This window comes from Malus sylvestris, chromosome 7 (genome assembly GCF_916048215.2).
Source record: "Malus sylvestris chromosome 7, drMalSylv7.2, whole genome shotgun sequence".
NCBI classification, from domain to species: Eukaryota; Viridiplantae; Streptophyta; class Magnoliopsida; order Rosales; family Rosaceae; genus Malus; species Malus sylvestris.
Genome location: NC_062266.1, coordinates 22,187,761 through 22,215,370, shown reverse-complemented (window position 1 = coordinate 22,215,370; position 27,610 = coordinate 22,187,761). Strand labels below are relative to the sequence as shown.

General features: G+C 34.1%; 1 protein-coding gene and 1 pseudogene across 1 annotated transcript in view; both read right to left on the bottom strand.

Annotated features, from left to right (window-relative positions):
• The window catches only part of LOC126629435 (uncharacterized), an 89,748-nt gene that overhangs the window by 16,116 nt on the left and 46,022 nt on the right, over positions 1–27,610 (bottom strand). The gene's annotated exons all lie outside the window — the stretch shown is intronic.
• On the bottom strand, positions 5,822–10,363 carry LOC126629428 (auxin response factor 18-like; annotated as a pseudogene).

Here is a 27,610-nt window from a genome sequence, read left to right as displayed (position 1 = left end):
TTGCGACCGTTCTTACTATTCCTCTTGGATAGCATTAAAAGTAAAGCATGGTTCAGTTGAACGCGTTTATGATTGATTCTAGCATTTCTCTTAAATAATAGTAAAAGTAAAATATGATTGACCATGATTATTTTTATATGCGTTCGCAACTAATCCTATCATTTTTCTTAAATAATAATCAAAGCAAAAACTGAAAGGACCAACCAATATCAACGTGGTGTTAAGCGATTGATTTTAGAATTCATCTTTAATCTTAATAGTAATAAAAGCAAACCAGCTTCTATACTATCACCTCTGTAATTGGGAACACCAGAACAAACAATTTGACAACTACTTTTATCTTATCTTCACTGTATGCTGTGGTAGTACTGTGTACTGTGACAATCAATGGGGACAATTGGCAGAAAGCATGAGAGGAAGTTGGATATTTTCTACCAAATTTCAAAGCCACATGGTGAAATTTGGTGCACATGAGAACATCAGATTGGAATTATGAAAGCATAGGATGCCAACCTGTGATGGAGAATAAAACCTTTTCAGAAGTACTGCTGACCCTTTCTTTGGACTTTAGTTTGTCAATCAAAGTTAAGTTCCCTCCAAAAAAATCATTTATCTCTGTGCCACTATCCCTAAAAATCATCCCATCTCAAGGCAAATGCGGATTATGTCCTTGCAAATCTAAAGGTTCAAAGCATGAGAAACACATATTCAATTAGTGCTATAAAAGTGTTGGAAGTTTGAAGGGTTGGCACTAAGAGGATGATACCAGCTGGCTTGAAAGACTTAAAAAAACCTGCCTCCAATTGACCGCAGATGTAATAAGGGGGTTTCTGTCGTGCAACTAATTGGATATGTCTTTTTCTCTCTCTTTCATTATATGATTAATATGAGAAAAATGGAGAATAGTGATATATCACTGATTGCACCCAAAACTTTTCCGAGGAAATTCTTCTGTATGAATTCACATTTTATTAAGAATGTGATTGATGTCCTTAGATTGTTGGATTCTTGATTAGGATACTGATTAATCAAAATACATTAAATTGTGTTGCCATTAACTAAGGATTAGTAGTAAAGATGCACCTAAGGATTCAAACTCAAATAATAGGAAGTTTTTTTTTTTTTTTTAATCAACTCTAATGAAATTAAAGTCAACAGAACTACACAAAATCTAAGTTGATTTTGGAGCACATTTTTAAGCATTGTGTGACACAAAGCGAGAAGTAATATAATTGTGAATGCAAATTTCTTATACGGTTGATTTAACAAAAACTCCACCTATAAGAGAACACATGCCGTTAGCCTAATTGACGAATACCCTAAAAAGGAGGAGAGTGCTCGCCAAAGGCTATCCGATGCCTAAGTCAGAAAAGTAGTAGAGAGAAAAATAGAACATACTTGAGAGTGTTGTGAATAGTAAGGGGCAATTACCGTTTTCTCTTATTGACTTGGCTATTTATGGGGAAGAAACCCTAGCAGGCAACTCTAAGGGAAGGTTGCAGAGCATACTAGACAATCATTAATGGTGTAGGCTAGTCCTTGCAATCCTACCTACTAGTAGTCTTAAGATCCATGTCGGTAAAAGTGTTGGTTCACCAGACTTCCAAGGGGAGACTCTGGAGAGTTGGGGCCCTGCCATCATTGGACCGGATATGGGTCAATTGCGTGACGTATTATAGGCAGCCGGATAGCCCATGGTTCATTAGTAAAAGCCCAATTACTTTAGGGCTGATTACATCTTATTTTCTTAGGGTAATTTTGTGATTTACACACGATGTCAAGGGTAAAATCGTTATTGAGCATTTAGTTCAAATGTCCTTTTATTGGATTGGTTAATTTAGGAAAAATTAGTATCCAGTCTCTAGTTACTAATGTTCATTGACTGAAACATTATTAGTTTTCAGATTTTGATCCAAGTCTCTGACATTAATGTAATAATGAATTTACATGTCAGTTACATAATTTTTTAAAATAAAAATTAATAATTGATTTAGGATTTTTTTGTTAATTTTGATGAATGTACCCATGTTTATATATACATACACACAATAGTATAATTTATATTCTAATAATTTTATCCCACAAATTATGGATTTTTATTTAAAATCTCATTAATATAAACAACTATAAATTTTAATTTTAATTTTTTTATTTAAAAAATATAGTATCATACATAGAAATAAAGTATCACATTAATTTCAGGGACTTTGATCAAAAATTGAAAATCAACAAGGTTTCAGTAAAAAAATATTGATAAGTAGGTGATGAAATTGAGGTTCCACCATAAAACCAATTGGTAATATGGGGAGTAGCCCAAGACTATATAAGCACATAGCAAACATTGTCCCTCACCGATGTGGGACAACTCTCAACACGCCCCCGCACGTATGGCAGATTTTCAAGCCTACACGTGGACAACAACTGGGTGACGTGGAGCGCTTGTGGCCGTTTGGCTTCACACGAGGACAACCCGCTCTGATACCATGATGAAATTGAGGTTTCACCATAAAACCAATTGGTAATATGAGGAGTAGCCCAAGACTATATAAGCATATAACAAACATTGTCCCTTACCGATATGGGACAACTCTCAACACTAGGAACCGTATCCAAAATCTCTCGTTAATTTATGAATAGTAAAGGAATGTTTACCTATAACACTAGGAGAAGTGACAAATCTGCTCAAACGATACAAATGCTATTTTATTTTTATTTTTATTTTTCCCAATGATGACATTTGAATTAGGATAGTGGTATTAGGAGTACTTGTACATGTGTGGCTAATAGGTGTTGTGGATGGCGTGTTAGTTGCTGCGATGTCATCCAGGAGCAAAAGTCAAGGGGGAAAAGCAGAAAGCACGTCATTTTCAGAATTAGCTTTGCTCAAAAGCAGATTTGTGATCTCACAAAGGATCAAAGCCCCTTATCTCTCCTGTGACTATATCAATATATAGTATAAGCACAATTGCGATTGAATAACTTCATAAGTACTTATTTCCCTCCAACTCACTGCTAAAGCAGTAAAACTTGCATGTAACGAAAATGTATATTTGGTTCTCATTATATCAATGTTACAGCAAACAAAAACAAAAAATAGCGTAATTGCAAAATGCTCAAAGAAGTCTTAGTTTTTGAAAAAGTAAATTGAAATACGTTGTATCATAAATCCCGATTCATAAACTAAATTAGCATAATCAATGTCGATGTAATTTGCTTTGTCTTGTTTAGCAAAAGTACAAAACACTCAATAAACCCATAATTATTGCCAAAATCCAATAAGTAAGAATCTAAGGATAACAATAATTAAAGTGTACTTATGCTTTAAAAAGTAAAAAAATACAAATACAAATAAATAAAACAGAAGAAACAAACACGTTTTTCCAATGAAATTAAATAAAGAAAAACTAACAAAAAGTTCAAAAAATACTGTCCTTTTAATGAAAAGTCATTTTTAAAGGTATCGTGAATAGTAACAGAGAAATGTATAAATGTGATTTTTCTTTAAAAGTAAACAGTACCGGAAGTATTTTGTTAAAACTCTCAATAAACAAGTCTGGAGAATCTAAGATAACAATAATTAAAGTGTAATTATGTCATGCCTTTCTAAAAAGTTAAAAAAATAAAAAAAATAAAACAGAAGAAACAATCACGTTTTTCCAGTGGAAACAAACAAGTCATGCTTACGACAGAACAAACAACCCCCCAAAGTATTTACCCTAATTAATAAGGGCTTCCTAGGATTGGGCTATTATAATCCAGAAATGATTTTATGGGTTCTCTTCTTTTGAGTTTAGGCCGACCCTGTTTAGACAAAGATGAAATGAGCAATTAATTGTACGTAAATTAAACATGTGAGATGCGGTTTAAGTCGGTTAAGGCATTAGGTTAAGCTTTTGTACTTGAATTTGAATATTTTTTTATGTAAATTAGAGTAGTCTAAATAGAATATCGTTGTCATTCACTATTATTGATCTAATGATATTCAATGGTAAGTGTCTTTGGGGAGGGCCGCCCCGGGGGGGGGGGGGGGGGGGTGGTGTTTAGATTCGAGTTTTGTGTACAACGAATCTAAATTATTATGGCTGAATTGTTGTATAATTTACAACCCAAATACCCAAATTATTATGGCGAATCTAAATTATTATGGCAGAATCTAAATTATATCACTGTATTAAAAAACACACAAAAATAGCCAAAATTTCTTTCGTATTTATGGGAAAAGAGAAGTGAGCATAGATCTTGTGAAGACACTAGAAGCTAATCCATTCATCTCACTCATGGATGAATTCTGACAGCTTAGGTGATTGACCAACTATATTATTTATGTTTTTTTACAAGTAGATAAATATTTTATATAACTTCGAACTCGAATAAAAGGGTTATAAATTATCCTGATCAACATGCCTAACCAATATTATTATGATTATACATCACTTGCTTGAAAGCAAATAATGGCTTGCTCTTTGCACAACTAATATAAGCAAACATGGAGCTGTGACACAATCTTCCCCAGCTTCATTTCCCCTAAAATCAGGCATATACAAGATACTCTTTTATATTAAACAATTAAATTCAAGTTTTTGAAAATTGCCAATCTCCATCCAGCATTCAAAGAAGAATGTATATGGACCCATTAATGTTTTAATTAACAGTTTGACGATATAACATGTTAATAAAAGGACAATTCCAATATGTATAGCATGCATACCAAAAACACGTAACTTTTGTATTGACTATGAATCTTCTATTTACGTTGTTTGCTTCAACAAAGCAACAAATGTTATGATAGTACATGAAAAATGTTCAAAGAATTTAGCACTCGTTAGTACTTTCGAAAGCTGAGGATAGTAAGCAGTCGAGGGATGCGGATTCAATTTTAGGGCCGCTAGCCTACACCTATTGACGATTTAGATTCACACCGATCAACGGCCGATAGCTCATGCAAATACTAAAATCATCAATATCAGCAACGGACAAAAGGGTCTCTTCCAGCCTTCTTAAAATGTGTTGAAGTTCAGAGTAATGTTTGGTGCATTTTCCCTAGCTCCTTCCTGTGCTATCATGGATGCTAAAATACTTTAATTCTTAAATACCCTTGAGCTTAAGTTAGCAAATAATCAAACATAACAGCAATTGGAAAAGTTAGGAAGGCAATAAGAAAAAGCATGAAAACCCCACATCTTTTCGTTTCAATACAAGCGACAGACGGGGAGGGAGGAATTGGACTCGAGAACTCAAGTGCAAGGCTGAATTGTTGATCAAATTTTAGTATCTTTGTTTTTCAGTGTGCGTTACATTTGACTCGGAAGAGTGGCCTTCTACCTAACACTTCAATGGAATTTTTTTTTTTTTTTTTTTTTTTTGGTGGTAAAGAGAGAGTTGGTGAAGGAAATTTTGAAAGACAAATAAAGATGATAATCCTCTCATATCTTCCATGTCCTTGTCAATTGGATTTTACACCTTTTGATGCTTTTTGTTCACCCTTTCTCCACTACCACTTAACTTAGCAACAAGGGATCTTCATGAAAACAACATTTGCCTCCATATTTCAGACATCTTAGACCAAATGTTGCTGCCTCCCCACTTCTTGCTCTATACATCCACACCTTCTTGCCATACCTTTTTTTTTCTTTCCTTTTTTCTTCCTTTTTCAACACCTTTTTTTTCCGCTTTAGTGTTTGACCGCACAACGGGGATGCTACCGTGACAAGAAACTAATTTAATCAGGCATGGTCATTTGGGAAAGCAAAAGCTCGTGACAGTATATGAATGACTTTCAAATACCATCTCCGTCAGGTAGGTAGGTTTCTCCCTAAAGGGCTTTCCACAAAAAAGAACCAAAGGACTAAATTGAAACCATATGGCAAACATACATCTTAATGTATTATGTGTTTTTACAGGCCAACTCATGCTAGCCACAACCACACCAAGTATTGACAGATTTCCATTTTCTAATCCTGATTAAGAGGTTGCTTTGCTAACCCAGAACCAAAACAAAACCCAAAATTCCACCTAGCCCTTCTGTTTTCCTACAGCATTCTCTAACATTATTATGAGCAAAACCAGCTACCAGCTACTTTTCCCAGAAGAAGAGGGAGAGAATAAAACCGCAACACAAAAAAAGGGAATATGAACTAATCATGTTTCCGATCGATGCTCAGAGAATCCACGCTAACTGTCCCTTCGCAATCTAAAGATGAACTCTGAAGCTTGCATCTGTTCATCTTCTGTACCTCGTCACTTGAATATATAAATATCTTCTTCACCAGCTTACAGAAGTCCCTGCATTTGGAAAAAGTTTTAAGTAGAACCCACTTTATTTGCATTGAATTCAGAAGACCGAATGCTAGGCTACTTACGACCACTGATCATCGCCCATTAGCATCATGTCATTTTCATCATCCGTAAAAACAACTGCCCATTTGTTCTTTGGACGAAGCTCTCCTTTGATCTCAAACATTTTCTCTAGCTCATCAATTAGATGATCATAGCCTTTCAATGCAGTCAAGTCCACAGCACGACCAACAGCAACCCCTTGCATTTGCACCTTCTCAGTAGACAAAACAATTTACTCATCAGAAACAACTGATTTTCACTAGTGGTTTGATAAAACAGAAGCAGCAATAGTCCACATTTACCTTAGTGCGAGTTCTTGTTGAAAGAGTCAATCCTTGCTTGCCTTGTGTTTCTTTTGGTGATGCCTCCAAGATTACTTGTTTCTGTTCCTTTGACAGCTTCGAAACATCCAGACCCTGATCAGATTCAAATGCATCAGCTGGAATTGGTCCTTTGGCACCAGATGGCATTGTTTTAAACACTGGCTCTATCTCTTGGGGGCAAGTTGTTTTAGTGTTGTTTGACAAATTACAACCGAACAACCAAAAACCTGAACTATCAGATTTTTTCCCTTTTTCCACCTGGTCATGTATCAGGACATTATTTGGCTTTGACAAAATTGGGGAGGCAATGCTAGAGAGCACAGACCCCGCAATTACATTCTTGCTGCTTTCCTTTGAGTCTGGAAAAAGGCTTAAAGGAACATCCACGTGCGGGGAAGAAGGCCAGATGCCCTCTGAGCAGACCCTTGCGCTAGAGTAACAGCTGCTATTGCTTTCTTTCTGCCTCAGAGGCCAGACAACCTGACTACCAGAGGTTTGGACTTCCGGAACACCACCTCGGTTTAACTCCGTGGTCTGGGGTGAGCTGTGATACCAAAAAGATGAAGCAGCTGAATTGGTGGTAACTTCTACCGTCCAATTTATGCAAACAAGTGAAGACATTCAGAACCAACAACAATTCGAAAAAGAATTTTAATAAATAAATAACTGCAATAAATAAATAATCCAGTGCAGTTATTTTTCATACCAGATGAAGAAATTTCTACAGGCCGAGGCCTTTTGCTCTTTACCATGGGTTGAGCAAGATTTGAAGGAGCCGAAGCTACAAAGGGTTCTATATCCCAAGGAGAAACCCTGTCTGGCCTTTGAACTGCAGCATGCTCATCCCATTGAACCTGCAATAAATACAACTAAAGATAAGTAGATGAATGGGAAAAAATAAAACAGCATTTGATCTGTAACTTGTTAACATCTTAACCTTCAACGATCGCCATTTAGATTCAGACCACTGAGGAGATAAATCCCCAACCTCAACTATTGTGCCTGTGAACCTGAGCAATTAAAATATGTAGAAATTTAAAATCAAGTTTAGTATTAAGAACATTAGTGACCATAACCGGTGAGAGACATGGAGACACCTTCTTTCAGGAGATTCGTCACCCTCAAATCGCATCCTGAAGCGCGTCCCAAGTGAGAATTTAGTCTTAGTGGCCTCCAGATATTTGCTTAAGCCAATAATGAACTGACTAGTCCTGAGAGAAAACAGGAAAAAGCTATAAAATAAAAGGATTTCCAATTAATTGAAGAATCTTGTATCACAGATAAAATGAAACCGTTGCCCAAACCTTGGCTTGGAATACACAACAAACAGTGTTTTGGTCATAAGAGCATGTGAAGCAGTTGCAAGCACTCCAAGATGCATGCTCTGGCTTGATATCACTGACGAGGGTATCTGACTCTGTTGACGAGCTAGACGCCGAACCCCAACTCGTAATTCCCCGTTGTCACCCCTACAAACAGGTTCGTGTTAACAAAAACCCATTCTACCATGAATGCATTCCTGTTAATTGTGATCAACGAATCATAAGCAAATACCTCAAAAACACAAAGGCGTCACCAGCAACCAATCTTTTTGAAGTGACGAATGTACTCCATCCTGTGGTAAGTAAATGCCTCCGGGGTTGACCTAACATTCGAAATTGAAGTGAAATGTAGGCCCATCAATCATACACTAAAAAGGATAGTTCCTAGCATTCAACATGGCTAATAATAGTAGTGCTTTCAATTAGTTTATTTCAACAGTCAAATATAAAACCACATTCACATTCCATCACAAACCAAGCTTTTGGTGCAGAAAGGATACCTCTAAAGATATGCTTAAATTTCCACTCATATCCATGAAGATCTTTGGCAATTAACTCCTGGGTTGGAGTTGCTTGGTTCATGTCCTAATGAAATAAAAATACAAGTACACATGAAAATATGAAAAGAAAATGTTGACTGACCACTAGCATAGTAGAAACAACAAAAATGCATGAAAACGAGAGTAAATACCAATGGAGGTAAACACTCGGTGGCATGCTTTCGAAGGACTGAGAACCCTCCATGGGTGCTTGTATCGGAAGCAGTCAAAATCTTGCAAAACCAGTGAACTGTTGCCTTTGGAGCTTCGGGTTTGCATGGATCAGGACTTGAAGGTTCACACTGCTGTAAAACCAACCAAAAAAAGATGAGTAAGAGAAGCGGGAAAAATAACTTTACAGGCTTCTCTCGGAGTTGGAACTTAAAAGTTTCATATCGAAACACTTTCAGTTACTACGAAAATTGTGCAAAAGGTTGAGAAAATGTGAAATTTTCCCCTATTCGTATTTTAGATAATATCCCAACTGATTTTAAAAGACTTTAACATTAGTGACTATATATTCTTTTCTCCATCTTCTAAGTAACCAAACAGAGGAAGTTGGAACAAAACATTAAATAAGACAAAAAGAAAACATGTTTCTCACATCTGCTTCTGGATGCAAAGTGATCTGAGCATAAACCTCATCTGTTTCTTGTTCTGCCTGTGAGTAAAAACAAACTTCAATTAAGCATACCAAAAATCAAAAAAGAAAACTTCAATTTCAATAAAAAAAAACCATTAAAAAAACCGCCCAAAACCGTGGATTTACACGAAAACTACATTCCAAAACGCATTACCAGTAATCGAATATGAACCACACTACAAAGGATCTTTGAGGGAAGATTAAAGAGAGGGATTTGCTGATTCAGTTCCTGATTTGTTGATGATTCCAACTACAAAAAACCAGAAAATATCAAAACCCCAGATAAGAAAACAAATTAACCAAAAAAAAACCACAGATTTTGATCCATTGAGAGGCAATTAAAGCAAAAGGGATGGAAAGGCTTGTACTTGTTCCATGTGACCCTGAGGGAAGTAGTACACCTTCTCTCCAGGCCTTGGCACATCCACCAGAGGCCCTGCACACAACTTCCATAGCTCTGTATACAGATCATCACCTCTCAAATCTATCAAACAAAATGCACACCGTTGAAAAAAAAAATTAAAAATGATAAATAAACAAACATATTATTCTAAAAAGGAAAACCCAGAAATTAAAACAGGCTAAAAATGCCAAAGATGAAAACTTCATAGAAAACTAGAGACTTCAGTGAATGCATTTTTGTGTTTGCTCAGAACCCAGAAACAAAAAAATGGAAACTTTTTTAGCATTTGCATTTCGTTTCCAATTTATCCCAACTCTGCTAAACTTGCCAAGCAGACAGAAAACCCACCTGTTTCCGCACGAGAAATTGAGGAGTCACACTCGAGGTGTGCCATTCAAGAGCTCAAACGACGTCGTTCAGGGCAGTGGAGGAGCAGAGAGCAGAGAAGTTGTAAGAAGAAGAAGAAGAAGAAGAAGAAGAAGAAGCAGAAGAAGAAGAAAGCTCAAAAGATCAGGATCTTCGGTGCTGAGGCTGAGGCAGTAACGGGTGAAAATACCATAATAGCGTGCCCCATTTACGAACAAGAAGCAACCCAGAAGAAGGAGAGTAAAAAGGCTAAACGGACAGGACGGTTATGCAAACAACCATTATTGCTAGTGCCTCTCGTACTAGTCTCCTTTTTTTTCTTTATTTTTTCCTCTCTTTTTCCCTGTAACGACTGTGATTTTTAATACCCCTGGTGTCCTCTCTCTCTCTCCTCCCTCCTCCCTCCTCCCTCCCTCTCTCTCTCTCTCTCTCTCTCTCTCTCTCTCTCTCTCTCTCACTCTCCCTCCTCTGTGAGTGTTTGTGGTTTTTTTAAGGGACTGAATCGACGTTACCAAATCCCCAAAACTGCTTTCTTTTTTCAAGTAATTTTATTATTATTATAATTACAAAATGCTTAAAAGCCCAATGTTATTTTCCTTCTATTTTAAGGATGATATTTACACATCTATTTTTACATCTTACATATTCGTTATTAATTTATGTTCGTTGATCTTTTTTAATTCATTTAATTTGATGACCGAAAATTAAAAAAATATGTGAGAAAAAAAAATATTGCGTGAATATCACATTCCTTATTTTATTTTCCAATTCTCATATAATTGGGGGGAGTTGGGAGTGGGATGGGATCTATCTATCATATGCCCATTTATTTTTTTCTTTCCCATTCTCTTATAAATTAGTGGGATTTATTATATTATGACAGTACATCCCACTGCAAAGAAGTAGAAAAATTAAAGAAGTTAATTAAGTAATTAATTGTGCTTGATAATATTCCATCCCACTAAGAGTTGACTGATGTTTTAAGTTGGGAAGTGATTTTTGTACATTTTCAATTCTCAAAGTTGATTAAAACAAAAAAAAAAATCGAAAATCAAGTTACACAAATATATAGAGTTTGTTTGAAAATTATTTCTTTTTTAGCTCGCATATCACGACATGTTGTTACAGTCTTCTGTAGTGATGGTACATGGTAGGTGACTAATCATCTAATGAAACCTTGTACCTTACAAATTTTTTTATATAACAAAAACTCAATTGTACACTCAAGAATATTTCTTGAAAAAAAAAATGGACCTATACCTCTAATGAAAAAAAAATAAAACCCTAGACCAATAATTGGACCACCCCACTGTTTGTGTGAGATATTGGGACTGCAATGTTAATTATCAGTACATGGTGTGTGGGTTTGGTGACCCAATAAAAAAATAAAAGGAATAAAAGTATTGTGCCCATTTGTACTAATGTTGGCCAAAAAAATTATACTAGTGTAGGCATTTGGAAAATAAAATCCTTAAAAAAATTATTACAGGCAATTATTGTTGAATTAAAAAAAAAAGAGTATAATGTGATGCATCTCCTTCTTTGTATTACACAACGAAATAAGAATTTACCTAATCATGATTAAGATTGAGAGTTTGGCAATGTAGCATGCCTGGCCAAAAATTATAATCCACAATTTAGTGTTATGGAAATATGGTACATCTGTAAATTGTAGCATGCAGTCAAACAAAAATTCGTATATTTAATAATCTAAATTGACAATCTGACAATATAACATGTCAAACATATATTTTTTTAAACTTTAAAATCTTTTTGTTATGACTCGTCCATGATTTTATTCTAATTTAAATGTCCCTAGAGGCGAGAATGTTGACTTTTGTTGACCACCGTGTTGTGACACGTGTGACTTATCCTTTTAGTATATTATTGTAGTGCTCGTTGATACAAATGTGTGAACACAAGCAGAACAAAATTTGGAGTTCAAGGGTATTTTTGTAATTTTATTAAATTTATGGACGCTTTATTATTTTATTCTAATTGGGTTTTTAGTCACTACAACCCACTTTCTCACTTCTCCCCGTACTCACTCTCTTTTACTCACTCGGCTCATTCTCTTTCTCTCTCTTTCTCTCTCTTTCTCTCTTCTTCTTCTTCTTTTTTCCCTGACTTGCACACATAACAACTATGGTGAAGCCGACGTTCTTCGGCAAACCGATTACATTAAACCATCACTATCGTGACCTAATCTTTCCCGTGGAGCTAACTGTTGTCACTTTCCCTCGAGATTCGAACCCAAGATATCGATTTGAGAAGCTCTAATGAGGTCCGAACTTCATGGCAAGTTCCTGCCTGTTATCGGTAAAGGTAAGGCCATCTCCAACTGAGGGCTGGCCAAAAGGCTCATTTTAGCTCTCTAGCCTTCCAAGAAATTAATATTTTAATGAATAGTACATGACCATATTTGCTTCCATCTCCAACCAAGGGCCATATGGCTCGTTTTAGCCATGTCACAAAAAACCGTCCCCAACCGAGGCCCAAAGGGATATAGGACCAAACATAATTTATTATTTAAAAATTACAACTTAAATTCAAATCCAACTTAAATTTAAAGTTATTTAATGTTGTTACATATTGTTTAATGTTGTTTCATGTTACTTAATTTAATTTAATGTTGTATAATGGCTTAGGAAGTTATAGGAAAAAAATGGAATTAAAAAAAAACAATTTTAAAAAAAAATTGTAAAAAAAAAAAAAAAAAAACGGCTAACTGACGTCAGCTAGCTGTTATATTCAAAATTTTTCATGCTATTTGTGTCGGTTATAAACGACAACATTAAAAAAAATTCCAACCAGCCAACCCTTTGGACCTTTCAAATTTTGTGGGGCCCACGAGCCCTCTAGCTTAGCCCTCGGTTGGAAACGGTTTTCGGGCTATTTTTGACCTTCTGGACCCTTCGATTAAAGATGGCCTAAGGCCTAAAACCACCACCAATCTTCTCCTTATGTTAAGTAGTTTTTGTTTCATGTGAGGATTGATGAACAAATGATGCAGATAGAAAAGGGAAGAGTTTTCCCTAGTTTTCGGTGAGAAAACCGAGAGCTGATAAGGGGATTTCGAGAGAACGGCAAGGAATCAACCCTCGAGACCACCATTATCGTGTTCATCTAAATCCCAATAGTTTTAATATGCCTTTGGATCAGACGTGGGGTGAAGATAGCAGCGTAGAGAGTATGCGAGATTCCAACAAATCTAGATATGGGTAAACTCGATACCGATCTGGTAAGCCAAACTTTTTTTCAAATCGGAGTCAAAATATTCTCAGGTATATTCCCTATCAGAATCTCATCAAATTCCTGGTGACTAGAATCTTTTAGATTCCAACCAATGGTGACATAATATTTTATCGCCAGCGACCATTACTTATTACCAACGCATGACAACGCATGCCAACCTCATGCCGGCACATGCGATGTCACATAACAGCGAACCTGGGTTTTCAAACGCTTGAAATGGTAGTTTTCGATTAGTTTACTAACTAAATAAAGGATCTTTTACTTTGAGTGTTATCCTTAGGATTACAAAAAGTATGCAAGGCAAGGTGGTTACGACCATACAGTGTATCTATGAGTGAGCTTTTGCATTTAAACAATATTACATATATCTGTGTGTGTGTGCGCACACACACACACACACACACACACACACACACACATATATATATATATATATATTTTTTTTTTTTTGGTACTGGTTTTATGTGATGCTTTTATATCATTCTTTGCTTTTACTTAGAATATGCAAAGGATTATTATGATGACGACGATATGATTTATGAGCTTGAGAACCTCTATTGAGAAATGTTTTACTACCATGCATTATTTTTGGGAATTGCAATACTTTATATGCTCTTATGATTTGTGACGCTTGTGATTTTGAGCATTTGAAAGGGACCCGGCTTCTCTGCCCTCCCACTTCCCATACATTCTCATCCCCTTCTATTTTGTGCGGTCACGGTTAAGCCACGTCAACATTTTATATTTTTTTTATAGAGATAATAAGACAAAAAGAAATAGTAATATAAAATGTTGACGTGGCTTAACCGTGACGGCAAAAATAGGAGGATATGCGAGTGTATGGGAAGTGGGAGGGCAGAGAAGCCAAGTCCGTTTGAGAGCCCATGTCCGCAGCCAGGCGTCGTTGCACGGCAATGAATGTGGGTTTATCCATGCATGTTTATATATGACTTATCCGCTCATCATGTATGCTTACACAGTGTGTATGGTAATGTATGGGGCTAGGACCAGCTTCACGTGTATGTTCACATGCACCATTACACTCACATTAAATCCATTATATATGCCAACCTATACTAGTTTGCATTAGGTAACTGTTAAAGCAAGGTTTTTTTCGACCATCAAAATAGTACAAGCCGGAAAAAAAGATCGACAATAGCCTAAGAGAGATCAAAGCCCAAAGAAGAAAAAGAAGTCTAGGGCCCAATGTTATTAGAAATGAGCATTTTCGACCGCTATAGCCGACCACTCGCCAGTTTGGTTTGACTAAGCAACATAAAGTACTTTCTGACTGACAAGGATATATGGGTAAATTGACAACTTTATGGCATAGGGCTCCCAAAACAAGTCTACTCAGATACCAACCCAGGCTACATGTCAGTCACCGTTCGAAGGTAAAAGCCTAAGACAATACGTAATAGGCAATTGGATCCTTACTCGGGGGGACTACCAATGACTAGTCAAGGTTGCGCTTAGTGCTTGGTCGCATTGGCCCAGAAAACATATAATATCAACTGAACAACTATCGATTCATTACCACGTGTCTTGATGAACGAGATAATAGCCAGCACACCAGTCTATGTAAGTTGCTCATTTAATGCCAGAATAGTAAAGTAGGTGAACCTCAGACTTTCTAGGCTCACTAAGAGCCTATATAAGGGGTGAGCATATCTTGCAAATGGGTCAGATGAATGAGCATAGAGAGAATTTAGTTTATAGACGATCGTTTCTTGTAACCTTCAAATCATATATTACGAGCAACGCAGATCAATTGGAAAGGAGCAAACCCTCAATAGAACGCCCCCTTATTCACAAACACAACCAATGAAATTTGTGAAACCATACTAATTATTCGAAAATTACTTAAAACTTATATTAAAATATCATAAGCTTAAAATGAACCAAAGTTGTAAATAATATCATAAGCTTAAAGCCTAATCGCTACAAAATCAAACGCAAATGCATCTAACAATATCCACCTCTTATGAGGGTTGAGAAGACTCACAGAGGCATTTTAATCTTCCCCTGACCACAAGTCTGGCTTACTAAACTTGTTGAAGAGATAAAATATAATTAAAGTATATCTTTTTTATTAGAGGTTGAATCAATCTAATTGGTGGTCCCGCTCCCAAAGATGAAAAACAATAATATATAAAGTATTGTGTGTGGTCCCACCGTACACGTCTCATTAAGCTTAGCCACGTGGTTTGTACCTTTCCATACCCACGTGTTCATGAGCCAACTACTATTTCCTCTCCCCAACAAGATCCTCTCAGGATCCTATTGGTGAGGATCCTTGGGATCCATGAATCGTGTACGTTCATCGTACATCGTACGGTCAGTTTTTATCAGGTACTGTTTGTGTTAAATTTTAAATAAAAATATTTAAAATAATTTATGACTACATGATGTACGATGAATGGACACGATTCACGGATCCCCGAAATTTTCACAAAGAGAATCCGGATTCTTCCTCTCCGATGCAGGACATTCTGTTTCCAAGTCATTGGACAAATAAAATACCCAACAAATAATTTGGAGGAAAAATAGACTTTTTTTTTTAAAAAAAAAAATTGAAGAAAAAAAACTTAAGAATTGGACAATGGATAGCTAGCCTTTTTTGGAGATGCTCATACTGAACTGGCTAGCTATAATAACTTTTGGATGATTTTCATACTAAACTAATAAAATTATAGTTAGCATTGTTTGAGATGCTCTAAATGAGGAGTCAAAAAGTTCATATTAGCAAAATAATAAAAAAAGACAGTATTAGTGTTTTCCAACCGAAATAACAATTCCTATGTGGAATGACATGAAATGGCAGCAAGGGAGTTGCTGTCAAATTTGACAACAGCTTCAAATCAATTTTATGTGATTAATAAACGCTTTTCATCATTCTATTATTATTTTTTGTTTTAAAAATACTTATTACAATTATGAAAAGTAAATAATGCAATAACTAATAGTTTAAATTTAACATATCGGGTGGAATAACATATTTATGATAAATTATTCATTTATTTAATATATTTGGAAGACTAAACGATCTTTGATTCAATATGATTTTTTTGTATAGATGTAAGAAATTGAACATTTTCAATTATAGAATTCATGCAGTGAGGATACCTTATTCCCAAAGGATGAGATATGTGTATCCCCTGTATGGGTATGTGTGTGCAAGTATTATCCTTGGTGAATTTGGTTCTTCATTGTTTTCCTTGGTGTTGCACTTCTTTGGTAATATATGAAGTTAATGGATGTAGATTAAGGGATTAATCTCCGATTACATGGATGCACTATATGTTCAGCAAAACAAATACTTCAAAAAAAAAAAAAAAAAGCAATACTACACTTATCACATTTTTATATCACATTTGTTCTTTAATAGAGGTAGGGTAAAGAGGTGGTATAAATGTGGTAAGACTAACATGTTTGTTAAAAAAAAAAAACACATGCGCACTCAGTGGCAGAGCCATAAATCCTTCACAGAATGGGCCTTCAAGCCAAATGAAAGAAATTAGAAAGAAAAAAAAATAGTTACAAGTACAATTAATTGGAGAACAATCAAAGGGATTTTGTTGTTGTTTTGTATTGGCATGTAAAATTTTAATCAAACAAGACATGGAGCTTTAGAATTTGTATGAAAAATTTAGTATTAAGATGATTATATCATAAGAACAGAGCTTTGTTTACGAGGTTTAATAAAAAAAAGGCTTAACACATTAGACCTAAAAAAAATTTAAGGTCATGGTTAGCTCAAAACTATATTATGAGATTTTTCTTTCAACATAGTTGGATCATCCTATAGATTGTATAGACTTTGTTTTCTATGGACTGACAAAAAAAAAAAAATTGGTTTTGAAAATTCAAAATGTTGTTGGCAGAAGGCTTATATGGTAAAACGAAACGCTAGTTATAAGGGTTAGATATGGTAATAAAATCATTAAATTGTTTGCATAAACAAGTCTCAAACTCATGAGTTGCTGAAAACTTTAAACTCTACTTCACCGATGAACTATATACTCTTTATTGTATGAACTAACAAACATCATATATAAATCGATGAAATTTCAGGATGGACCCTAGCTTATTCGACATTCTTGCAGCTTCGCCCCTGTGCGCACTTAACAAAAAAAAGTTAGTTATAAGTTTGATTTCCTCTCCACAACACATGGATCAAGAAAAAAGGAAATAACTCTTGGACATGGTTTGCTTAAATACTGGGCACTTCATAATTAATAAAATCGACAGTGATCAATCGATGAGAAACAGAGGTTGACAGGATATAATATATATATATATATATATTTGTAATTATATAGGACTAATGTGCGTATTATGTTGTCCCAAATCGTCGGACATACAGAGGTACATTTTCTTTAATCTAACATCTCAATATCTTATTTTCGTTGCAAATCAAATATTCAGATGAAGTTGATGCTGATAAACCACAGACAGCTCTTGCGGTGGACCACATGCCCTAAACTATTAATTTTGACCTATATTTTTCTACCTTCCTCTAATTTTTATATTCTTTGGCACCTCGTACAGAGATGAGAATTGATTAAGATAAAAAAAGCCAAATTAATATAAATTAATTTTATATGATACCGAATATAAGAATCAATTGACAAATGACTCCTTATCACAATGGTAGGAAAATATTAAACCTTACATGATGGAGTGAGTTTAAACAATGTCAGTGACTAATTTAACATCTACTATAACAAATATATATATATATATATATATATAAAAGAATCAATTGAGAGAAAAATGCCAAAAGCAACATGAGCTTTTTCAGCTGACTTGTAAGAACATTTTATCTCTTGGAATATTATTGCTTGTTTGGATTTACTTTTAAAATGACTGAAAGTGTTTTTGGTAAAAATATTTTTGGAATCAATCCTTAGTAAAAATACAAGTAAATTCTGTAAAAGCATTTAAAGTGCTTCTTGGAAGAAGCACATAACTAATGCTTTTGAAACCAAAAAATATTTTATCTAAAAGTGATTTTAGTCATTTTAGAAGCACATCCAGACGAGCCATTACTTAGTCATAATCTTGCCATTTTTTTTTCAAATAAATAATCATAAATCTGCCATATAGTCCAACTTTTGTTTTTTTAGTATTTAGTGATATTATGAAATGAAAGTAATATATTATTTGAATATCTATAATACGTGATCTTCTCAACATTAATGGACGATTTCACGTTGATAATCTGATAACATATAAATTCGCCAGTTCCGCACAAAACGTCACGTTGTGTGAATATATAGATAATATACAACGATAAAAAATAATAATAATATACAACGTATAATGTTTTTCAAATATTCACCAATTAGATGCTAAGAAGTTAAGAACCCTCTTTATTCTTCTTAATTAGCTTCCTGTATATTTGGAAAATGATTGGTGGGCGGTGCTAGGGTTTTCAAATTTGAAGTCTAATCAACTCAATTAAAGTATGGAAATTTAAAGAAAACAAGTTAGAAATTCTACAACAGTCAACAGGCGTTGTTCTTATGGCATGGAAATAAAATTTAGATACTTCTAAGATCTTATATATAGGTTAGTTTTACACGTTCGTAGTTTTTGTTTTCTTTCCAAAATGATAGATTTTTTTAATCAATACAAATAATAGTGTTTACATCCTCAGCAAGAATATAGTAAAAATTCATAAAACAGTAAGCCCCATCTATGAGCCCCTCATACGGATAAATACGAAGCCACCGAGTAAGCCGCCCTATAGCAAGCTAACACGTTTGTAGTTGAACGCGTATACGTATGCATGCACGTGTGAGATTTATGTTTGTTTTGCCCTTGAAATATTCTTTGATCATACATAGGGGAGGGAAGAGGAGCCGTGGAGGGAATCGTTATTAGTAGCTTAATCATTATTTTTTAGGCTTTTTAACCAAAATAGTCCATGAGATCAGCATAACATATCACTTTAGTCTCTGAAATTTGAAATCAATAGAAGTGATCCCTAAAATTGTCCACCATCAATCATTTTGGTCATTCGTGCAAAATTATGTTAAATAAGGATCAAAATGACAAATATGCCCTCAATTTAATAAACTGTAAGATCCCACATCGTCCATGGAAGTGATCCTTATATATATTCTCATCCCTATCTAGCACGATGCCTTTTGGGAGCTCACTGGCTTCAGATTTCGTAGGAACTCAAAAGTTAAGCGAGTAGCGCACGAGAGCACTCCCATGATGGGTGACCCATTGGGAAGTTCTCGTGTGAGCTTCCAAAAACAAAACCGTGAAGGCGTGGTCGGGGCCCAAAGCGGACAATATTGTGCTACGGCAGTGGAGCGGGCCCGGGATGTGGTAGACCCCCGGTCAGGATGTGACAATTTGGTATCTGAGCCTAACCCTGGTTGTGGTGTGCCAACGAGGACGTCAGGCCCTTAAGGGGGGTGGATTGTAAGATCCCACATCACCCAATGGAGTGATCCTATATATATATATATATATATATATATATATATATATATATATATATATATATATATATATATATATATTCACATCCTTATCTAGCACGAGACCTTTTGGGAGCTGACTAGTTTCGGATTTCATAGGAGCTCCAAAGTTAAGCGAGTAGCGCACGAGAGCACTCCCATGATGGGTGACCCACTGGGAAGTTCTCGTGTGAGCTCCTAGAAACAAAACCGTGAGGGCGTGGTCGAGGCTCAACGCGGACAATATTGTGCTATGGCGGTGGAGCGGGCCCGGGATGTGGTGGACCCCAAGTCGGTATGTGGCATAAACAATAAGTCAAAATTATTTGACAAAAATTAAAGGTATTTTGGTCATTCTATTCTTATTTAATAGAGATTTTTCAAAGAATGACCAAAATGATTGATGATTTAATTGAGATTTTTCAAGGAATGACCAAAATGATTGATGGTGGACAAACTTAGGGACCAATTCTATTGATTTCAAATCTCAAAGACCAAAATAAGGAGTTATACAAATCTCAGAGACAATTTTAGCTAAAAAGCCTTATTTATTTAATGTAATTTTGAAGGTTAACGAGAACCATTGCTTCCAAAGCAACCACTAAATATTTACAAAATATCATTATATAGCAAATAATGAGCACGGATGGGAATATTTTTTTCATACATTAAGAAAAGCTCATGGTGGAGTAGGATCCAATTTATAGTCTATGCTCTACACTATTGTTTTATTATATGTAGCACCAAATGATTCTAATATAGCACCAATTTATAGTCTATACTAATCTTTCATATAAGTATATTTTTTTTTCTCCCCATCTCTTCTTATTTTTTTGAATGTGGTTAGGTAAAGCGACTCCAGCTATATTAGCAAGCATAAAAAACATAACTCTTAAAATTGAATGAAAGAAAAACCCATAATTTTTGCCATTCTTCTATCGTTTTGGGATGCATTTGATCAACGTTAAATGTTTATTTCTTGGTTTTTAAGATATCATTAAAGTGGCAAATGAAAGTGATGCATCACATATATACTCATGTGTATGCATTTTTGGGTGGATGACAATTAGATGATACTGAGAAGAAATTTTTAGTGTGCCAGAAACATAGCTCGGTACACCAAGTATCATAATACAATTGGCTGATCAGACTGTGTTTCCAACACATTGAAAAATCATTCGATAACGACAGGGTATATGTTTTAAGAAACTAACTTTAAATTAAGGCAACAGACGAGGATTTGATTCTTGCTATGCATCTTCTCAAACATTAAGCAAGCTTTTTGACTCATAATCTTCATTCCTCGATCCCCACTAATCCAAAGAACAAAACAATTAGGGAAAAGTTTTGACACTTGAAGTAACAACTATTAATTAATTTTCTGATCCTAATTATTCCAGACTGGGAGACGCTATGGTTTGCAATATTAATTTTCTGATCAATAATTATATTTAGGCTTAAAATAATTAAAATGACTCTTCCCACCTCTTAAGACCTACTCCAACCCTGGGCTAAATGCCAAATATTTAGCCCAAAATTCCCCCCAAACACCCCCCAACCCAAGCTAAAATATTGGGCTAAAAGGGGAATGCTAAAGTTGGGCCAAATTCCCCCCCAAATTCCCCCCGGGCTAAATGCGAAATGTTTATCGGAATTTAAATTTTTTTAGATTAAAATGTTCATAAAATTAATTTACAATAATCTACATATTTATTTTTTTTTAAAAAATTGATTTAAGAAAAAAATTTAGGCTAATTTCATTCTTTAATAATTCCGGGCTAAAATTTTAAAGTAGAAGGGTTGGAGCAGAAAAGATGTTTCTGGGCTAAAAGCTAAATTTTCCGGGCTAAAAAATTTGGCTTTTAGCCCAAGGGTTGGAGATGGTCTAAGGGTTAAGATCTCCTCCATTACTAATAATTACTCCAATAAAAATAATATTTAAAGTTGAATTAACCCTAATCGAATAATATTATCCATCAGATCTGCAAATTCCATTTGGATTGGAGATTAGATCCCTCCAATTTGACAAACAAAATTAAAACATGAATGATCATTGGTGACTAAATGCTAAGAAAATGGCTTATTCTGTTGTCGTAACCTTTACCTAAGCATCTCCTTTGCTTTCATTTGACACAAATTTTTTGTATAAAGAGTTGGTATCTTGCCAGAATCTTCTGAATTGTTTCCTTTTCTTTGGGTTAAAATTAAATAATTAGTCTTTCCTTATACGAGATCATGCTAAAGTTTAAGAGCGGTTTTATTCAAGCACCTATTTTTATCTCTCATATATTTTTTGTTAGTTTCTGTTCTTTAATCTTCTTCAATTTATTCGGTTCAGAGATTGGAAATTAAGAAAGACACGTTAGAAGTAAATATGGATGTTTCGATAACACCACACTGATAATTGGCATGCTAAACTTGAGAGAGAGAGAGAGAGAGAGAGAGAGAGAGAGAGAGAGAGAGAGGGGCCTTAAAGTTAAGGGATGTGCCCTTGTTGCGAGACGTATAATATTGAGAAGAAAGCATGATTGGTGGGACAATTGTTTTCGACTACAAACCCCACATGGAGACCAATTCAGTTTGTGTTTCTTGGCTGCCCTAAACCCTATCACATTATTAAGGAGGTACTTTCACTCTTGAGGCGTGGGTACTAGACTTGGTATTCGTGTCGTATTTTTCGTGTTTGTGTCATACTCGATATCTTAACGGGTCGTGTCGTGTAACACCCGTTAAAATAAACGGGTAAAATAACCCGACCCGAAATTGACCTGATAATATTAATAGGTAATATGACCCGACCCGTTACCCGTTAAGGAAAATATATTTTAAACCAATAAATAATCAAATGAAAAACATAATACTAAATAAGTATATACATATCATATTGTCACATCCAAAACATAAAACACATTTTTCTTTTAAGTATATTTTCACTTACCTAAAGTCTTTAATAGTTTTTTAATTAATGTAGAAGTGTAAAAAAATATATAAAAAATATATAAACGCTCGTAATGACAAGCTTTACAACTTTTATGAAGAGCTTAACTTCGAAATTCGCCACTATAATCATATAAATCATATATCAAAATTTAACCGTTGATTGTTGTTTACATTTACGCTACATTGTTCTCATCAAATTTTGTTTTTTCGGATTTTCTTTTTTGAAAACCTGATCTATTAGAGGATGCAGGAAGATGAACGGTTTGGATCATTGATATTATATTCAAAGTTTTACGGTTAGTGAAAATATTGCTTGATGTTTATAAAGTTTCTACAAACTATATGACATCGACTCATATTTCAGTTAACCGTAAATATTGAAACGTGATATTAAAGATCAGAACTGTTCATCTTCTTACATCCGCCATATGCTCATGTTTTCAAAAAATAAAAATTTTAAAAATGAAATTCAGTAAGAAGAATAAAGCGTAAATGACAATCGACGGTTAAATATAAATTTAAGGTTTATGAATTATAGTGTTGGATTTCGAAGTTGACCCCTTCATAAAAGTTGTAAAGTTTGTCACTATGAGTGATTGTATTTTTTTTTTTTTTACATTTTTTAAACTTCTACAATAATTATTATCAATTTTATTAATTTTTCCCTCAAATAAAAAACATTATTCATGAAGGTTTGGAGGATTTTAAAAATCTAAACGATAATGTAAGTGTAAATCACGACTGTTTATATATTCTTTCACATTTTTCATGTATGTCTTCTTAGTTCTTGCCTATACAAATACTATAGTAGTTTATTTTAATTTTGGACAACAACATGTTAAGTAAAATTTATCCTAGTAGTGATAATAAGGAACTCTCATAATTAAAATAAATAATGACTAAAACTTTTTTTTTTAAACTTATATAGAATAATAATACAAAACTATATATTTAATATAGAATATATTGTATATATTAATATGGCTATTGTATTTTATAAGAAATCTTTTAGTAATTAAACTTTAAAATTATCAAAATAATTTTTTTCTTAAGGGGTTGAAACAGGTTATCCACGTGTATACCTGTTAAGAACCCGTTATTAACGGGTCACCCGATAATGACCTGATAAGTTATCGTATTGACCCGAAACCCGTTATTTTTATGTCGTGTCAGAAACTGCCGGGTCTAGTGGGTACCCTAGTCCTCTGCCCTTTTTTTTTTTTGCTTTGATGTAGGTGCACCCTAAATAAAATAATTGAGAATTGTTAACTAAATTAATCCGAGTGCCAAGATAAATTTTTAAAAAGAAGTGAGCATTTGAGGTTAGAATTCATGTTAATACATGTGAAAACAATAATGAGTAACTAAATTACGGTGAATTTAATTGTTTATGAATATGTCGGTGTAATGCTCTTTATGCAATGAATGAAATATCTTACTTTCAAAAAAATTTAATGAAATCCCTTTATATAAGTTAATCACAAATAAATTATGTGCAGTGTTACGTATTATTGAAGATTGTATTGATTCTTTTTGTTTAGAACAAACGATATTATCGAGAATGAGAGAATGAGTTAAGCCTCACAATATGCTAACAATAATGCGGTTCAAATTTGTCTTTGGAAAGAATTGAATCTAAGACTACTTACAAATGAAGATGAATACCATTAGATCGCATTGCTAAATAACTTATTGTTTCTTAGTTGTGAATCATCTTTCTTTAACAAACAGAGTAGGGAATAAATTGGGTTCAAAGATTGTTGCTTGTCTTATATTATTCTTTGTACCTTAAATTAATAGGGGTTTAATAAATAGCAATAAAACCTAGATTTACATATCTAAAAGAAACTTGCAGGTTCAAAAGGATAATTATTTTTGTGGGAACGACATATGTTCTATACAAAATGAAGAACATGATCCCTTATAGAAGGATACTTGCAAAGAAAAATATGAAATGACAAATAATATCCTATAGATGTAGTAAGAAGCTGTAAGAGACAAAGGAGTTCATAGAAATCAATGCATCTAGTGTTATAAGATCATGGAAGAGATGAAAGCTCTTAAACCAATTGGGAGATATGAAAACGTCATACTTTTATCTAGACTCTGCAAAGAAGAATATCGTGGCTCCAAAATGTCATATGATGATAAAAAAAAAACATTTAACAATAGAACCAACGAACTCAACAATTCACCTCTGATATTTTGGTGAACCATCATACTGACAACACAACCAAACTCACCTATAGAGAGACTATCAAACTCACATAAAGCAAGACTACCAAACTTGCTTATCGCGAAACCAGACAACTCATACTGAAATTCTTGAGTTATTACAAACACAAAACCTAAATAAAACAAGAAAACAAAAAAATAACACATAATTTATTACTTAACAAGATTCTCTCATTAACAATTCGCAATTGAAGCTGATCGGATCATTATCGTCGCTTAAATTAGATCCAAACATAATTCCACAATGCATTGATCGAGCTGATGAGTCCAACATATTAGACAAATGAGTAATGTGACTACCTATTTGTATTATCATTTATATCATCTCTATAATAGAGGTAAGGTTCGCCAACACATGTTAGTTCCATATTTATTAGACAAACGATATAAATGATGATACAAATAAATAATATAAGTGACATTTTTGTAGACGATTGGATAGAAACTACATAACCTTGATGGAGGTACACAACTCTTTCCAGTCACACAACATTTTAAACACAAAAATATACAAGGGAGTTTGAGTGAGATTTTGGTCCATTATGGCCGTACAAATAATGTTTCACTTTTGACAAAGTTTGGAATTCTGGTAACCGTTGGATTAAATTTCTTTGGTCAAGAATCTTTGAGATCCTTTGGACCTCGTATGCTTTCTCTGCCCTTTCGACCTAGTTATATGTACTTTTTGGTAAGAAAGCTCATTTCATTTCACCTTTACATAAGTAGAAGAAAAGGAGGTGAGCCCTTTGTGGAAATTGCCATTAAAAAACATGCATGTGGGGTCTGCTTCCCTTGTTTTCTTGACTTTATTTAGGAAGCCCAATATATTTGGAAATGAAAGGGAGACTGAGGCTCTTTACAAGAGCTTTGTACATTTTTAACCTCAAATTTAATGTACTTGAAGCAAGAAATAGATGTCAATTTTCAAATATTGTTAAAGTTGAAGATAGAGGGTTAGTTGAAAAGGACCTATCATTCTTCATTAAATATAATGAGTTATCCAAGCCAAGTCAAATTTAATTTTTATCAAATGTTGTCCAAATTAAAAGAAAAAGATGAATTAGTCATGAAAAAAACTTATCCATTTTGATTGACTACAATGAGTTATCTAAACCAATTCAATGTTGGACAACAAACGATGCATGTATGTATACATGTTATGCAATCAAGTTCATCAAAATGTCTGAAGATATCCTAAGTTTGATTCGCTTACTCAACAATAAATATAAAATAAAAATCATATGTTCTCCAACAAAATTAATTTAATAACTTCATCTACGATAAAGGTATGACCTACCAATACAATTAAGTACTACCTTTATTAGAAACGTGATACTAGTCCGGTCTACTAAATGTGTTCTCCCAAACATTTTCATTTTAGTAATACTTCAATTTGTGAGATTGATGTACATTTTTGTGTTGTTTTCTAATACCTAATGTTTGGAGTCTAATGATTCTCTAACATAGTCTTAACTTGATATGCATTGTTCTGTTGATCTCTAACATAGTCTTAACTTGATATGCATTGTTGTGTTGATCTCCAACAGTTGAGTTTTGTTTTTGGTCTAATGATAATCTAACAATTTTGATTAAACAGTAAATAGTAATTAGCTACTATCATCATATTTTGAGATTTTTTGATATATCTATCTTATGAGGTCCAATGTCTTGTTTCCACCATGCAACAAAAATGCCTTGGAACATCACACTCACTCAACATTTATCTTGAAAAACAATAAGAGTATAAGCCATCACACATAGATGGGAAAAGATTGGTCAAATTAGGTCACCACTAAGGTAGATTACCCAAAAATTAAAATACTAAAAATTGAGTGGCTTCTTCTCATTGGTCATTGATCAATTGGCCTTTGGACCATCAATTTAGTGAGTGATGATGGTAGGTTAACATGGTGGGGTCCTCCCAAAGACATGAATATCATGATTTTATTTGGGTCCAAAGTTTGGATTGGAGAAGGCTTGTTGGTAAGAAACACCATACAATTATGTCAACCATACACTAATGAGAATTGTTAAGGAGATCATCTCAAAAGTAGAACTCTTCATAGACTTATTGTTACCTTATGTTTTTGGCACAATGTTTAATAATGGTGGCACGATAATTAAGTTAAACTGTGAGATGACAAAAAATCCATAGAAAATCCAGCTTTGAAAGAGTCTCCTTAGCATTTCTCCTAACTAATTAATCCTCAAAGAAAATAGAGAAGAGAAGAAGAGAAGAAAAAAAATGATTTAGTGGATGTTAGGCAGGAAGCCCAGAATAATTCACAACATTGGCTGATCATTGATTTAATATTATGTACACTTTTTGTTAGACAATGCTTAGGGTTAGCATCATTTGTATGACTATTTAAATGGTTATTAGGATGTACTTAGTGCTTGTGGAGGAAAATCAATAGATGATTAAAATTTCTTCGACAGAGCGATATTTTAATATATTGTAAATTACAGAGGAAGTCGAGTCTACGGGAAAGCACTATGTTCTAGACAAATTAGATAGTCAATACAAAAAGAGCGAAAATCTAAGTTCGAATCTCCTTTTTCTTTTTGAACAAGTTGAAAAAAGAAACGAAAAACAAATAACCAACCGTCAATCGAGGTGACACCATTTTTGGGCCTGGTCCAATAAGATCATGAATATATGTTTGCTTTCTCAAGAGTCATGGGCCAAAAGTAAAAAGTACATATGTTTGAAATATTTCACATCGACCTCCATTTATGTGTATTTTTCGCGATCTGTAATGTTCTCTT